The sequence below is a fragment of the Ovis canadensis genome, chromosome 8 (genome assembly GCF_042477335.2).
Source record: "Ovis canadensis isolate MfBH-ARS-UI-01 breed Bighorn chromosome 8, ARS-UI_OviCan_v2, whole genome shotgun sequence".
NCBI classification, from domain to species: domain Eukaryota; kingdom Metazoa; phylum Chordata; class Mammalia; order Artiodactyla; family Bovidae; genus Ovis; species Ovis canadensis.
This window is the reverse complement of record NC_091252.1, coordinates 86,327,829-86,343,273: the sequence shown is the minus strand read 5'-3', so window position 1 is coordinate 86,343,273 and position 15,445 is coordinate 86,327,829. Positions and strand designations below refer to the sequence as shown.

The 15,445-nt window shown below is 44.8% G+C and overlaps 1 pseudogene; it reads right to left on the bottom strand.

Annotated features, from left to right (window-relative positions):
- Positions 1-11,866: 11,866 nt before the first annotated feature.
- LOC138444683 (UL16-binding protein 3-like) lies at positions 11,867-14,290 on the bottom strand (annotated as a pseudogene).
- Between the last annotated feature and the right edge of the window lie 1,155 nt (positions 14,291-15,445).

The following is a 15,445-nucleotide window of genomic DNA, read 5'->3' as shown; positions in this document are numbered from 1 at the left end:
CTCATATTATACAGTGGAAGTGACAAATAGATTTAAGGGATTATATGTGGTACACAGAGTTCCTGAAGAACTATGGATGGTAGTTCATGATATTTTACAGCAGGTGTGACCAAAACCATCTCCAAGAAAAAGAAATGTAAGAAGACAAAATGATTTCTGAGAAGGCCTTACAAATACCTGAGAAAAGAATAGACATGAAAGGCAAAGGAGAGAAGGAAAGATCTCTCCGTCTGAATGCAGAATTCCCAAGAGTGGCAAGGAGAGGTAAGAAAGGCTTCCTAGATGATCAGTGCAAATAGAGGGAAACAATAGAAAGGGAAAGCCTAGAGATCTGTTCAAGAAAATTTGAGATACCAAGGGAACATTTCATGCAAAGACGGGCACAATAAAGGACAAATCAAAAGGACCTAACAGAAGCAGATGAGATGAAAAAAGCGGTGACAAAAACAGACAGAAGAAGTGTACAAAAAAGGTCTTAATGACCTGGATAACCACGATGGTGTGGTCACTCATTTAGAGTCAGGTATCTTGGAGTATGAAGTCAAGTGGGCCTTAGGAAGAATTACTAAGAACATAGCTAGTGGAGGTGATGGGATTCTAGCTGAGCAATTTAAAATCCTAAATGGAGATAATCTCTAAGATGGCGGAGGAATAAGACGGGGAGACCACTTTCTTCCCCACAGATTCATCAAAAGAACATTTGAACGCTGAGCAAGTTCCACAAAACAACTTCTAAATGCTGGGAGAGGACATCAGGCACACAGAAAGGCAGCCCATTGTCTTCGAAAGGAGGTAGGGAAAAAACTATAAAAGGTAAAGAGAGAGACAAAAGAGGGACGGACGGAGATCCATCTCAGGAAGGGAGTTAAAAAAGAGAGACTTTCCAAACACCAGGAAACAGTCTCACCGGCAAATCTGTGGTGAGCCTTGGAACCTCAGTGGGCACATAACCAGGAGGAAAAATAAATAAATAATTAAAAGCCACAGATTATGTGCCTAAGGCAACTCCCAGCGGAGAAGCAGTGCAGTCGCTTGTATCCACCACTAGCAAGCGGAGGCTGGGCAGGGAGGCGCGGGCTGCATTGCTTAGAGTAAGGACCAGGCCTGAATGCCCTGAGGGCAATCTGAGGAAACTAACTTGAGGTAGCAAACCAGACTGTGGGATAGCTATCCCGCGAAAAGCCCTAACCTAAAACACTACCAGGCCCGCTCACAGAACAAAGGACTGAGCAGATCTAGCTGGCTGTGGACCGGCCTATCCCCCGCTGGAGACAGGCAGGCGAGGGCAGCCAGAGCCAGAAGAGGGCAATCATAGCCCCAAAGAGGCATCATCTACCAAACTGCAAGCAGGCTTCGTTGCTAACCAAGACTCCTTGGGATTCCGGACAGTCGACATCTGCTGGGAGGGTCGCAGCCAGAGATCAGCTCCTCAGAGGAGACAGGCACACCTGAGAAGGCGCGCCTATTGTACACCCAGAAAACTGAGCGGCTGGGCCGAGGGAGGCGATAAGTAGCAGCCCGCCAAGCACCTGGTCACTTGAGCTGCTCGGACTGGGGAAGGGCACAAAATGCAGGCCCAATCAAGTCTGCGCCTTTGTGGAGTACCCGAGATTCTGAACCTGAGCAGCTTTGACCTGGGAAGGGCACTCAACCCAGGACTAGCCTCAGACAGTTCCTGGCACAGCAACCTAGAGCCTGAGCAGTGTAGACTGGGAAAGCTCATATGCCGTGAGCTGAGGGCAAGCCCAGTGTGGCCGAGACACTGGGAGCACTTCCCACAGATGCCAGTGATATTTGTTTGCCGTGTTCCTCCCTCCCCATAGCACAACTGAACAAGTGAGCCTAAAAAAAAGTGACCACCACTGCCCCCTTGTGTCAGGATGGAAATTAGACACTGTAGAGGCCATGCAGAGTACATCATGAGAAAAGCTGGGCTGGAAGAAACACAAGCTGGAATCAAGATTGCCAGGAGAAATATCAATCACCTCAGATATGCAGATGACACCACCCTTATGGCAGAAAGTGAAGAGGAACTAAAAAGCCTCTTGATGAAAGTGAAAAAGGAGAGTGAAAAAGTTGGCTTAAAGCTCAACATTCAGAAAACGAAGATAATGGCATCTGGTCCTATCACTTCATGGGAACTAGATGGAGAAACGGTGGAAAGAGTGTCAGACTTTATTTTTCTGGGCTCCAAAATCACTGCAGATGGTGACTGCAGCCATGAAATTCAAAGACACTTACTCCTTGGAAGAAAAGTTATGGCCAACCTAGACAGCATATTCAAAAGCAGAGACATTAGTTTGCCGACTAAGGTCCATCTAGTCAAGGCTATGGTTTTTCCAGTAGTCATGTATGGATGTGAAAGTTGGCTGTGAAGAAGGCTGAGTGCCGAAGAATTGATGCTTTTGAACTGTGGTGTTGGAGAAGACTCTTGAGAGTCCCTTGGACTGCAAGGAGATCCAACCAGTCCATTCTGAAGGAGATCAACCCTGGGATTTCTTTGGAAGGAATGATGCTGAAGCTGAAACTCCAGTACTTTGGCCACCTCATGCGAAGAGTTGACTCATTGGAAAAAACTTTGATGCTGGGAGGGATTGAGGGCAGGAGGAGAAGGGAATGACTGAGGATGAGATGGCTGGATGGCATCACTGACTCGATGGACGCGAGTCTGAGTGAACTCCGGGAGTTGGTGATGGACAGGGAGGCCTGGCATGCTGCGATTCATGGGGTCGCAAAGAGTCAGACACACTGAGCAACTGAACTGAACTGAGAGGCCAGCAAACAGAAGCTAAAATAAACAGAGGGAACTGCATTGGAAGTGACAGTTGTAATAGATTAAAATCCTGCAGTTAGTACCAACTACATAGGAATGGGCCTATAGATCTTGAGAAGTGTAAGCTGGATCAAGGAACTATCTGAAAATGAACTGACCCCACACTGTCCACAACAACACCAGAGAAAGTCCTAAATATATTTTTACTATTATCATTTTTTAAATTAAAAAAATTTTTTTTAAATTCCTCTGTTGCTGCTGCTGCTGCTAAGTCACTTCAGTTGTATCTGACTCTGTGTGACCCCTAGATAGCAGCCCACCATGCTCCCCCGTCCCTGGGATTCTCCAGGCAAGAACACTGGAGTGGGGTGCCATTTCCTTCTCCAGTGCATGAAAGCAAAAAGTGAAAGGGAAGTTGCTCAGTTGTGTCTGACTCTATTACTCCTTTAATTTTCATTTTTATAACCTACTATTACTTTGCAAAAAAAAAAAGACCCTATTTTTAAAGCAAACTTCATATATATATATATTTTATAATTTTTGTGACTTTGTTCTTTTCTTGAATATTGTATTTTTGAGAATCTAACCTCTACTTTAGATTTTTAATCTTTACCTTTGGTATTTGTTATGAATTTTGTACATTTAAGAACCCAATCTTCAGTACCCATTTTTATTTGGGAGCGAGATTACTGGCTGGATTGCTCTCCCTCCTTTGGTTTCTCCTTTTTCTCCACCAGGTCGCCTGTATCTCCTCCTTCCCCCTTCTCTTCTCTATCCAACCCTGTGAATCTCTTTGTGTGTTCTGGGCTGTGGAGAACACTTAGGGAACTGATTACTAGCTGGATCTGTCTCTCTTCTTTTGATTCCCTCTTTTATCCTCCTGGCCACCTCTGTCTCCTTCCTCCCTCTTCTCTTCTCTGTGTAACTCTGTGAACATCTCTGAGGGATCCAGACTGTGGAGAGCACATAGGGAAGTGATTGCTGGCTAGCTTGCTCTCTCCCCTTTTGATTCCCCCTCTTCTCTTCCTGGCCACCTCTATCTCCCTCCTCCCTCTTCCCTTCTCCATGTAACTCTGTGTACCTCTCCAGGTGTCCCTCACTGTAGGAAACTTTTCACCATCAACCTAGATGTTTTATCATCAGTGCTGTATAGATGGAGAAGTCTTGAGGCTACTGTAAGAATACAACTGAAAACCAGAGGCAGGAGGCTTAAGTCCAAATCCTGAGAACACCAGAGAACTCCTGACTCCAGGGAACATTAATCGACAGAAGCTCATCAAACACCTCCATACCTACACTGAAACCAAGCACCACTCAAAGGCCAACAAGTTCCAGAGAAAGACATACCATGCAAATTCTCCAGCAACACAGGAACATAACCCTGAACTTCAATATACAGGCTGCCCAAAGTCACACCAAATCCACTGACATCTTAAAAATCATTACTGGACACTTCAGTGCACTCCAGAGACAAGAAATCCAGCTCCACCCACCAGAACACCAACACAAGCTTCCCTAACCAGGAAACCTTGACAAGCCACATGTCCAACCCCACCCACAGTGAGAAACGTCCACAAGAAAGAGGAACCACAAACTGCTGGAATATGGAAAGGCCGCCCCAAACACAGCAATATAAACAAGATGAAAAGGCAGAGAAATACCCAGGAGGTAAAGGAACAAGATAAATGCCCACCAAACCAAACAAAAGAGGAAGAGATAGGGAATATACTTGATAAAGAATTTCGAATAATGGCAGTGAAAATGATCCAGAATCTTGAAAACAAAATGGAGTTACAGATAAATAGCCTGGAGACAAGGATTGAGAAGATGCAAGAAATGTTTAAAAAGGACCTAGAAGTAGTAAAAAAAAAAAAAAAAGAGTCAATATATAATGAATAATGCAATAAATGAGCTCAAAAACACTCTGGAGGGAAGCAACAGTAGAATAATGGAGGCAGAAGATAGGATTAGTGAGGTAGAAGATAGAATGGTAGAAATAAATGAAACAGAGAGGAAAAAAGAAAAAAAGAATTAAAAGGAAAGTAGACAACCTCAGAGACCTCTGGGACAATGTTAAACGCCCCAATATTTGAATCATAGGAGTCCAAGAAGAAGAAGACCAAAAAAAAAAAAAAAGATCATGAGAAAATACTTGAGGAGATAATAGTTGAAAACTTCTCTAAAATGGGGAATGAAATAGTCACCCAAGTGCAAGAAACCCAGAGTCCCAAACAGGATAAACCCAAGGCAAAACACCCCAAGACACATATTAATCAAATTAACAAAGATCAAACACAAAGAACAAATATTAAAAGCAGCAAGGGAAAAACAACAAATAACACACAAGGGGATTCCCATAAGGATAACAGCTGATCATTCAATAGAAACTCTTCAGGCCAGAAGCGAATGGCAAGACACACTTAAAGTGATGAAAGGAAATAACCTACAGCACAAATTACTGTACCCAACAAGCAAAAGCTGAGAGAATTCAGCACCACCAAACCAACTCTCCAACAAACGCTAAAGGATCTTCTCTAGACAGGAAACACAGAAAGGGTGTATAAACTTGAAGCCAAAACACTAAAGTAAATGGCAATGGGATCATACTTATCAATAATTACCTTAAATGTAAATGGGTTGAATGGCCCGACGAAAAGACAAAGACTGGCTAAATGGATACAAAAACAAGACACCTATATATGTTGTCTACAAGAAACCCACCTCAAAACAAGGGACACATACGACCAAAAGTGAAGGGCTGGAAAAAGATATTCCCTGCAAATAGCGCCCAAAAGAAAGCAGGAGGAGCAATATCAGATAAAATATCAGATAAATATATCAGATAAAATAGACTTTAAAACAAAGGCTGTAAAAAGAGACGAAGAAGGACACTACATAATGACCAAAAGATCAATCGAAGAAGAAGATACAACAATTATAAATATATATGCACCCAAAATCAGTTCAGTTCAGTTCCATCACTCAGTCGTGTCCAACTCTTTGCGACCCCATGAATCGCAGCATGCCAGGCCTCCCTGTCCATCACCAACTCCCGGAGTTCACTCAGACTCATGTCCATCGAGTCAGTGATGCCATCCAGCCATCTCATCCTCTGTCATCCCCTTCTCCTCCTGCCCCCAATCCCTCCCAGCATCAGAGTCTTTTCCAATGAGGACCATGTAATATGTAAGACAAATACAAACAAGTATGAGAGGGGAAATTAATATTAACACAATAACAGTGGGAGACTTTGATACCCAACTCACACCGATGGATAGATTAACTAAACAGAAAATTAACAAGGAAACACAAATTTTAAATGATACAATAAACCAGTTAGACCTAATAGATATCTATAGGACATTTCACCCCAAAACAATGAATTTCACCTTTTTCTCAAGTGCACATGGAACCTTCTCCAGGATAGATCACATCCTAGGCCATAAATCTAGCCTTGGTCAATTCAAATAAATTGAAATCATTGCAAGCATCTTTGCTGACCACAATGGAGTAAGATTAGATGTCAATTACAGGAGGAAAGTAATGCTCAAAATTCTCCAAGCCAGGCTTCAGTAATATGTGAACCAAGAACTTCCAGATGTTCAAGCTGGTTTTAGAAAAGGCAGAGGAACCAGAGATCAAATTGCCAACATCTGCTGGATCATCAAAAAAGCAAGAGAGTGCCAGAAAAACATCTATTTCTGCTTTATTGACTATGCCAAAGCCTTTGACTGTGTGGATCACAAGAAACTGTGGAAAATTCTGAAAGAGATGGGAATACCAGACCACCTGACCCGCCTCTTGAGAAACCTGTATGCAGGTCAGGAAGCAACAGTTAGAACTGGACATGGAACAACAGACTGGTTCCAAATGGGAAAAGGAGTACATCAAAGCTATATATTGTCACCATGCTTACTTAACTTATATGCAGAGTACATCATGAGAAACGCTGGGCTCGAAGAAACACAAGCTGGAATCAAGATTGCCAGGAGAAATATCAATCACCTCAGATATGCAGATGACACCACCCTTATGGCAGAAAGTGAAGAGGAACTAAAAGGCCTCCTGATGAAAGTGAAAGAGGAGAGTGAAAAAGTTTGCGTAAAGCTCAACATTCAGAAAATGAAGATCACGGCATCTGGTCTCATTACTTCATGGGAAATAGATGGGGAAACATTGGAAAGAGTGTTAGACTTTATTTTTCTAGGCTTCAAAATCACTGCAGATGGTGATTGCAGCCATGAAATCAAAAGACGCTTACTCCTTGGAAGAAAAGTTATGGTCAACATAGATAGCATATTGAAGAGCAGAGACATTACTTTGCCAACAAAGGTCCATCTAGTCAAGGATATGGTTTTTCCAGTGGTCATGTATGGATGTGAGAGTTGGACTGTGAAGAAAGCTGAGTGCTGAAGAATTAATGCTTTTGCACTGTGATGTTGGAGAAGACTCTTGAGAGTCTCTTGGACTGCAAGGAGATCCAACCAATCCATTCTGAAGGAGATCAACCCTGGGATTTCTTTGGAAGGAATGATGCTGAAGCTGAAACTCCAGTACTTTGGCCACCTCATGTGAAGAATTGACTCATTGGAAAAGACTCTGATGCTGGGAGGGATTGGGGGCAGGAGAAGAAGGGGAAGACAGAGGATGAGATGGCTGGATGGCATCACTGACTCGATGGACATGAGTCTGAGTGAACTCCGGGAGTTGGTGATGGACAGGGAGGCCTGGTGTACTGCGATTCGTGGGGTCACAAAGAACTGTACACGACTGAGTGACTGAACTGAACTGAACAGGAGAAAAACTTAAAAATTCCAACATTGAAGGCTGAACAACATGCTGCTGAATAACCAACAAATCACAGAAGAAATCTAAAAAGAAATCAAAATATACATAGAAATGAATGAAAATAAAACAGAACAAGCCATACCTGTGGGACACTGTAAAAGCAGTGCTACGGGGAAGGTTCATAGCAATACAGGCTTACCTCAAGAAACAAGAAAAAAGTAAAATAAACAACCTAACTCTACACCTAAAGCAACTAAAAAAGGAAGAAATGAAGAACCCCAGGGTTAGTAGAAGGTAAGAAATCTTAAAAATTAGGGTAGAAATAAATGCAAAAGAAACAAAAGAGACCATAGCAAAAATCAACAAAGCCAAAAGCTGGTTCTTTGAGATGTTAAATAAAATTGACAAACCATTAACCAGACTCATCAAGCAACAAAGGGAGAAAAATCAAATCAACAAAATTAGAAATAAAAATGGAGAGATCACAACAGACAACACAGAAATACGAAAGATCATAAGAGACTACTATCAGCAGTTATATGCCAATAAAATGGACAACGTGGAAGAAATGGACAAATTCTTAGAAAAGTACAACTTTCCAAAACTGAACCAGGAAGAAATGGAAAATCTTAACAGACCCATCACAAGCACGGAAATTGAAACTGTAATCAGAAATCTTCTAGCAAACAAAAGCCCAGGATCAGATGGCTTCACAGCTGAATTCTAGCAAAAATTTAGAGAAGAGCTAACACCTATCATACTCAAACTCTTCTAGAAAATTGCAGAGGAAGGTAAACTCATTCTAGAGGCCTCCATCACCCTAATACCAAAGCCTGACAAAGATGCCACAAAAAAAGAAAACTACAGGCCAATATCACTGATGAACATAGATGCAAAAATCCTTAACAAAATTCTAGCAAACAGAATCCAACAACATATTAAAAAATCATACATCATGACCAAGTGGGCTTTATCCCAGGGATGCAAGGATTCTTCAATATCCACAAACCAATCAATGTAATACACCACATTCACAAATTGAAAAATAAAAACCATATGATTATCTCAGTAGATGCAGAGAAAGCCTTTGACAAAATTTAACATCCATTTATGATAAAAACCCTCCAGAAAGCAGGAATAGAAGGACCATACCTCAACATAATAAAAGCTATATATGACAAACCCACAGCAAACACTCTCCTCAATAGTGAAAAATTGAAAACATTTCCCCTAAAGTCAGGAACAAGGCAAGGGTGCCCACTCTCACCACTACTATTCAACTTAGCTTTGGAAGTTTTGGCCACAGCAATCAGAGCAGAAAAAGAAATAAAAGGAATCCAAATTGGAAAAGAAGAAGTAAAGCTCTCACTGTTTGCAGATGACATAATCCTCTACATAGAAAACCCTAAAGACTCCACCAGAAAAGTACTAGTACTAATTAATGTATATAGTAAAGTTGCAGGATATAGAATCAAGACATAGAAATCCCTTGCATTCCTATACACTAACAATGAGAAAACAGAAAGAGAAATTAAGGAAACAATTCCATTCACCATTGCGACAAAATGAATAAAACACTTAGGAATATATCTACCCAAAGAAACAAAAGACCTATATATAGAAAACTATAAAACACTGGTGAAAGAAATCAAAGAGGACACAAATAGATAGAGAAATATACCGTGTTCATGGATCAGAAGAATCAATTTAGTGAATATGAGTATACTACACAAAGCAATCTATAGATTCAATGCAATCCCTATCAAGCTACCAACAGTATTTTTCACAGAACTAGATCAAATAATTTCACAATTTGTATGGAAATACAAAAAAACTTGAATAGCCAAAGCAATCTTGAAAGAATAATAGAACTGGAGGAATCAACCTGCCTGACTTCAGGCTCTACTACAAAGCCACAGTCATCAAGAAAGTATGGTGTTGGCACAAAGACAGAAATATGGATCAATGGAACAAAATAGAAAGCCCAGAGATAAATCCATGCACCTATGGTCACCTTATCTTCGACAAAGGAGGCAAGAATATACAATGGAGAAAAAACAATCTCTTTAAGAAGTGCTGGGAAAACTGGTCAATGACTTATAAAAAAAAATGAAACTAGAACACTTTCTAACATCATACATAAAAATAAACTCAAAATGGATTAAAGATCTAAACGTAAGGCCAGAAACTATAAAACTCCTAGAGGAGAACACAGGCAAAACACTCTCTGACAGAAATCACAGCAGGATCCTCTATGACCCACCTCCCAGAATATTGGAAATAAAAGCAAAAATAAACAAATGGGACCTAATTAAAATTAAAAGCTTCTGCACAACAAAGGAAACTATAAGCAAGGTGAAAAGACAGCCTTCAGAATGGGAGAAAATAATAAACAGCAAACGAAGCAACTGACAAAGAATTAATCTCAAAAATATACAAGCAATTCCTGCAGCTCAATTCCACAATTCCTGGGTCTGCTCTCCAGGCTCTAAACTGAACAGAAGGAAAACAAAGGCGGCCAAGCAAAGACTGAAACTTGAGGCCGACAGAACACCTTTTCGGGCTTCCTGGGAGCAGCATCAACTGCAGAAAAGAAAGAGACCTTGGTCCAGGAGGCTGAGGAAATCTTGTCACTTTCCTGGGCCTGCCCTTCCCCAGAGCCCCTCCAGTCCTGCCCTCAATAAGGGGCTCCTATGTTTTCCACCCCCACCCCCACCCCAGGCCCAGAAGCTTCTTGTTATCTCCTCCTTGCTTACTGCATCACAGAGTCACCCCAGGCCCTGACATCCTCTGCTCAGGCTCAGGACTGGAGCCAGTGAGGAATCAATCTGCTCCCTTTACTCAGGTCTGGATCCTCCCAAAAAGGGACCTAAAAGACCAGGGAGCAGGTCCCCAGAGGAGGGGCCTTGCTTCCTGACAGCCTTGGGGGACTGCAGGGAAACCTCCTTCCTTTGCTCCCCTCCAGCCTCTGAGCAGCACACACAGCTCTCAGGACCACGGTCCCTGCCCCCATCTCTTCCTGGTCTCGCCCAGCTGGGCGCCTCCACCCCAGCTCAGGTCCACCATCTCCAGGCACCTCTGCTCAAGGCAGGACTGCTCAGTGATGGAGGCTCTGAGTCACCAAGAAGCTGGTGGTGTGTAGGCCACAGGCTGAACCACAACTGCTGCTGCTCCAGCAGCACAGGCCTGGCCTCAGCCCTTCCCACAGTCTCTCCTGTGGGGCTCCTGCCTCGCCTGCTTGAGCCACGCCACTTCCTGTGAGAACAGGCCTTTGGAGTTGGGTCTGCAAAGGCCTTGCCACCCCTTCCTCCTGGGATGGGAGCCCGGCCCCTCTCATCTTGGGCCCTGGGGGGGGTCCCCTCCCTGCTGACACATCATGTGGAGCCCCCATGCTGCTCTCAGCCTGCTATGAGTCCTGCCCTCGCCCTGAGTGCCTACTGTTCTCACACCACCTACCCTGGGCCCTGCCAGCCAGCAGTCTGTGCTCAGTGAGGGGACTTGGCTAAATCCTTAAGCATCAATAGGCCCTTAGCCTAGTGAAGGCCCCTCCCTTTCCACAATGTCACCTGACATTGGGGACCCCTCAGAACTCAGGGCTGAGCTTGTCAAGTTCTGCTCTCAGGTGATGTGGGGTCTTATACCCCTGCTCATTTCCAGGATGAGGAGGTTCAGTGAGAGGCAGCGGATGGCTGGGATTCACCTTCCTCATCCTCACGCCAGGCCCTGTGCCGCTGCCTTCCCTCTGAATTCTGCCCTCAGTACCTGTTCCTGGAAAGGACTCAGCCCAGGAAGACAGTTATGATGAAACTGGTGAGGAGCACGGGGAGGATCCAGGCTTTGGACTTGACGGCTGTGGCCATGGGCTACATGGTAGAGGGGCCCATGGTTGGTTTTGTTGCAGGGAGAGTAAGAGTGAAGCGCTTGTCCAGACCCCAATCTAAGCTGATGCCTCCTCATCCCCATGACTCAGGTACCCCTACTATGCAGACAGTTTACACCCATCAGTTGGAGGCCCCTGAAACAGATCCCCAGGCGAGATGGTGGGGAGAGAGGAGCCGTCCTCATGGGGCTCTGACAGCTAATGGGGGAGCAAGGTTTCCAACACAGCCACTCAGTCCTGCTGTGACATCAGAGATGGTGACATGAAAATGGAGTCCTCAGGAGCTGACAGCAGAGGTGGTATTGACAGATTTCCAGAAGGACTGGTGACATTTGAAAAATGATTCTGGAAAGAGGGTACACTGAGAAATCCATGAAATTAAAAGGATGTTTACAGGTTTGGGGTCAGCAAAAATCCATGTTCAATCATCCAAAGGCCTGTGCTGTGAGGAGAGACGTCAGGAAGTGGAAGAGGAAGGATATGACAGAGCATCCCTAGGGCATTGCTCTCCCAGGAACAACTGACTTCCGATGGATCCCTTCCTCAAACAGACACACACACACACACACACACACACACACACACACACACACAGAAGTGGGTCCATGCCACCATGAGAGGACGATCATTTTCTCCTCCCTTCTCACTTACCCGTGGTCTTCAACATTTCCTCCCAGCGCACCATGAAAGCCTGCAGCCAGGCCCGACAGTCTCCATGGAGACCGTCTTCAGGAAGTCGGTCACCGCTCTGTCATTCTCCCACTTCTCTTTCATGCATCTGCCTCCAGGGTGATCCACTCTCCAGTGTCCATTCTCCAAATCAAAGTGGAGGCTCATTAGTCCATTCAAGACAAACTGCCAGGATCCACTGATGTGTCTGTCACCATCACAGTGATATGCCATCCTGGCCTGCAGGGTGAGAGGGTCTGCCCCACCATGGGAAAGAAAGAGCTCAGCCTTTGGGCTTGACAGATTCTGTGCCCCATCTGGGTCCACCTCCCCTGGGTCCATGTCACCTGGACCCAGCTAATCTGGCCCTGGTCTCTCATGCAATAGTTGCTCTTTCCACTGGACAACTAGGGAAGGACCAATATCTAACTGTATTTTCAAGCCCCCAATCTGCTCCTCCTGTGCTTGGACTTTCTAATGTACCCGTGACTGTTTTTCTCCAGTGTAAAGTCACGCAGTTGGTCCCTGATGTCTCTGAGTATTTCGATCTGTGTTTCCCAGGCCTTTACGGTTTCACTTCTTCCCCCAATGGACTTGTGAATATGATCTTAGCATGACCACAATCATAGGAGAGAAAAACCTCTCCGTCCACCTGACCTTGAACCTCACACCACGGCTGTCCAGGTCTGGGCTGAGGATCAATGGTGAAGTTAAAGGAAAGAGAGTGAGCATCTGTGAAGGCAAACTACAGCAAGGGTGAGGTTGGGAGAAGAAGACCCATAGGCCTCCTCCCCCAGTTCAGTGAGAGCAGAGTAGGGCTGCAGGGCTGGGCTGACTGAGCAGCACAGCCCCGCCTGTTCCCCCATCCCCTCACCAGTTACGACTGAAGAAGACGACGAAGCCTCAGTCAGGCAAGAAACACCACAACCCTGGATGTGCCCCATTTCCACTCTGTTCACAAGCTGTGCACATGGCACTAACTGATACATACGTTTCCCAGGGATGGGCCAGACTGGCTCAGAAGGAAAGGCCTAAACCCAGAGGACTGTCAGCTTCTCTCTGAGTGTTCTGTGGGAGATGCAGAGGGTGAGGGGGCTGTTCCTGAGGAAGCAGATCACAGCCAGTGGGGCTGGGGGTGGGGAGGATGAGCTCAGAACCCAAACCTAGATAAGGGAGAGTTTATAATTACAGGTCATTGGGCTTAGCAAGGTCGGGGAGACATGGTGATCTCCCACTAGGATGGGTCTTGGAGACCTAGAGAAAGGCCTGGCTCACATGGCATGAAAGAGAAAATATAGAACTTCTGAGGCAGGTAGTAGAGGAGGGGATCCAAGGCTCAGAGAAGTGAATCTGCTAGGGCGGACGTGGTGTGAAAGGGCAGGAAAGAGTGCAGTCCACCAACTCCATGGGAAAGCCTCATGGACTCCATGGAGTCCAAGAGGAAAGCGTGGATGAGAAGCATCTCCATAGCTCAAGGATGACTTTTGAAGAAGGTCAGGGATGGTGATAGCATATGGTGTGTCTGTGGGCTTCTATCAGGAACAGGGATGGAAGTTGTGGAAAAGTCAGATTCCAGGTGGGGGTGCCCTAGGGCAGCAGAAAAGTAGGTGCAGGGGTCAAAGTGATTAGGGAGTCTCAATGCCAGCCAGGGCCTGACTGCAGAGAATATGATGCTGGCTCATAGCACAGGGCGATCCTAAAGGCAAGCAGATGGGCAGGAACCTACATACAAACGGGACCACTGAAAGAAATAAAGAGAGAAGAACACAAGGCTGGATGATCAGGAAGCCAAAGGCAGCCATCCCTACCAAACACCTGATCCAGGGCCATTTTCCTGATCTGAGCCAATTCTCAGAATTCAGCCACCAAAGATAGAAGCCACGTTCTAAAGAGGAGCACCCTTTCATCACTACATCTAGAGCAAAAGTCCTTCCATTCTTTCCCAAAGAGCCACGTGGTTATTTACTGGGGTATGTGAACCTGCAGAAGCAGAAACTACTCTCACATTCACATTGCACTAGTGTGTTTCTAATATCAGGCACAGGATCTTCAGCATAATCATGGTCCTCCAAGTGTTGAAGTGATGCTCGGAGCACCAGGCCATCAATGGACAGCAGTCCCAGGTTCTGCTTGCAGTGGTTATCACTGGGTCCACAGACCACACAGCGGTCATTCCACATGCCCTGGACTTGTGACATTCATTGAAACCTGAGTAGCTAGTAAATTATCTTGAGGTGAAGGCTACCATATTAGTGAATTCCAGATTCAAACTTCAGACCCTACCTCCCCATCCACCAATAGTCTGTGTACACAATATCCTGGAGGAAATACAGAGACAAGTACCAATCTACAGCCTCTCGAGGGCTGCAGGGGTGTGGTCCCTATCCTATCTCCATTTAACTGCCACTGTCGCCTTAGGTTTCCTGTAATGGTACAGAAGAAATAGTTTAGGCTTCACAGACCCCAGGTGCCTGCTGTAACCTGCTGTCCCAGCACAAAAGCAGTCACAATTGGTAAATGATGAGAATGGCTGGAGCTGCTTCTTGGGCAGATGACCCAGCAGAACTGGTGATGTCAGAGGTATCTGTGGTCAGAAAGGTGCTACGTGCCATTTTCTACTTGAAGGCTCACAACACAGACCCTGAGTGTTGCACTGGAGAAAGTCACACCATTTAAACATGGCTCCTGGCATGTTCCTGGGGCCTGGCAGAGATGAGGCCTCTGGTCATGGAATGTCAGAGTTGACCACTGTGATGTGTGCTCATCAACCCCTAATCATTAGTTCTGCTAGACCAGCCATCACAGGATAGAGGCGATTATGTGTTTTGGCATAAGCAGGGCCACAGGGAACAAACAAGACCCACCAGCAGCTGGCCTAGATGTGACGCTAGAGTTGTTATATGGCCACTATCCTCTGCTCACACCTGTGGATTCCTCTATGGCACTTTGGACCAAGGAGGCTACTCTGCAGCAAAGGAGAGGGGGGCATTAGCCTATAACTGCTGGACGGTTTTTATTTTCCTAAGAAAAAGCACTGTATGTTGAAGACAAATCACTCCCAAAAGAAAGAAAGAAAGCAAAACTTTAAAGGTGAATCACGTGCATTATCTTGTAGAAGTTAAGAAAATGAAAAGCAGTTGGTAGTAAGATTGTTAGTTCAAATATGTATGTTTAAACAATTTAAAAAACTATTTTGTAAGAATGTACCTATACCTCTAAGGCAACTATGTGTAAAACATTTACACAAACATTTTCAGTTAAACCTAATAAAAGTGATATTGAGAAAGTATTCCATTTCCGTAAGTCTGTCTTAGAAAGTTGAGATGCTAAAGCAT